Source organism: Cryptomeria japonica, chromosome 1 (assembly GCF_030272615.1).
Source record: "Cryptomeria japonica chromosome 1, Sugi_1.0, whole genome shotgun sequence".
Classification (NCBI taxonomy): Eukaryota; Viridiplantae; Streptophyta; class Pinopsida; order Cupressales; family Cupressaceae; genus Cryptomeria; species Cryptomeria japonica.
In genome coordinates, this window is record NC_081405.1 from 400388263 (window position 1) to 400390714 (window position 2452).

Consider the following 2452-nt stretch of genomic DNA (forward strand, 5'->3'; position numbering starts at 1 on the left):
AAACTAATGAATTAAAAAGAATTGAATTGTTTTTGAATAACTTTGAGAGAATCTATTGTAAATCAATAGGTGGTGGATCTTCACCAAAACAGGCTATAGTTCCATTGAAGAAACCCCAAGGGGTTGTTATCCATGACGTATCTAATGATGAGTCTGCACAGGAGGTTTCTTATATTCCTCCCCCAACCAAAAGGCAAAAGATAAATGATCTAGACCCCCTAGTACCTTATGAAGAATTAGAGGGAGAGGGTGACACAGATGAAGCTATCAACTCACTAAGGGCTCTAAGAGGAGATGAAATAGTAAAAAAATCACAGGAGGATCCACCAAGATATGAAGAAGAAATCCATGGCTATGATGCCCAGATAACTGAAGGAGAGGATCCTGTAAATATTTTTGATGAATATTATTGCCCAAACCTTCAGAGAAATAAAATTTGATGATGTTCATATTACTCCAGTAGATTAAAGAGAAGCAGTTTTGAAAAGTAATATATTCATTATCCCAGGATTGCCATTAAAATAAATGTTCCTATTAGATTACGTGAGATGACAAGAAGATCCTATGCTAGTTGTAGAATTTGATTTTGATGAAGGGGTAAGTGGTATAGGATATAACCCCAAAATTGAAATACTAGCTATGTGGATGAATTTCAAAAGAACTAATAAGCCAAAGCTAGTAGACTTAGTGAAGGAAGCAAAAGGAGCCACAATTCTAAAAACTATGAAGGATACCTCGCCATTAGAGGTGGTCACATTGAAAATGCACTCTACCATGTTTACAAGAGATGTTGTAAGGCACATGCAACAAAGAGTAGTTGAGATTGAATAGGGTCACAAAGAAATGAATGATGAAATTAGCAGGTTGTATGTTGGAAATTCTATGTGGAAGGAAAAGGAAAAGGGACAAAATTGACAATCAGAGTAAAGCCATTGTCCTACATAAGAATGCTCCCCTAAAGCCGATAGATAACACTAAGGACATGCAGCGATGGCAAGAAGAGAAGGAAAAAAAAAAAGGGAGATTTGGGACTTGAGGGCGGGTAATGAAGAAGCTTTGCAGAAAATGCCAGAACAAACCTATGTTACCTTTGAGAAAATACTAGCCCATAGGGTAAATCTTTTAATTGAGAGATTAGAAGATGTTTATAAAATATATGAGTCCCTATTAATTATGATAGACACATTCATAGAAAACAAGCCCAAATTATAAGCTCTGTCAAAGATATGGCAACCAGCCCACCATACTCTGATCACTTTGTGTAAGGATACACAAAGAGACCTAGCTACTCCTCAAGCAATAAAATGGATTGGAAGGATAGTGGAAAAGATCATTGCAGAGCTTCAGTATATTCAGGGTGAAGAACAAAAGGTGGGCACTAAGATAGATTCATTTCATACATTTTAGAATTGGACTATACCATCTATACTAGATAGGGAAAAACATATCAGAGACTTCAATGACTAGAAGAGTGAATTCTATCAAATAGTTCCCAAGATTATCTCCCACATGAAAGAAGAAAAGGATATAAGTGTTCAAGATTTTAATTTGTTCTTGGACAGAATTATCACCTTGGATACTGGATATTCAAAGTTCGTCACTGAGATAAGGGCTATGATAGATAAAATGTAGAAGGATCATCTTGTAAATGTGCCTATTGTCCAAAACTACAAGTGCTCAAGTGTCTTTGTCTACCAATGTGATGCCACTTATTTGAAGACTTTTGGAGACTGAGTGCTTACAAGAACCAATCAGTGAATATGAATGACACCTTATTAAAAGTAGAACCTTGCCTGGCCTACTAGCCACGGGTTGCTACTCTCATTATGATGACAAAAGGGCTTGATTATATTCACCAGGTTATCATGTGTTATGTTTTATCTTATTTCATGTTATTGACACTTTGTTAAAACACTTTCATTAAGTTTCCTTATGTTAATTATGTTGGTTAGTTGTGAATGGTTATTATGTAATAGTCTGAAGCTTGTAGCTTCTCTCAATTTTGTTAAAAAAGGGAGAAACCAAGACCGATTTAAAAAAATATGATATAGAATATAGAAGAATAGAGAGAAAATATTTGTACCTCTTTTATTGTGACAAAATTTAATAAAAAAATCCAAATTTTGATCTCAGATACTGTGTTGATTGTGGATGATAGAGTATTGTGTGGTTGTCTCCAATCTATTTTCTTTTTTATCTGTTTAAATCAAAGTATCAAGGATAATTCTAATTTATCAAAGCATCCTTCCATGTTTTGTGTAATCTAGTTGATTGGCTTTTGCAAGTCAGAATTAAAACTCCATTTAATTCAATTACAATAATTTGAAAGAAGATAACTAGATTAACAAGAAGAGTTAGATAATACCATATTCTTGCCAGCATGTTTATACAATGTATAAACACTTTTAATGCCAAGTAACTTGAATAATAATTAGGAATTGGATGTGTGTAA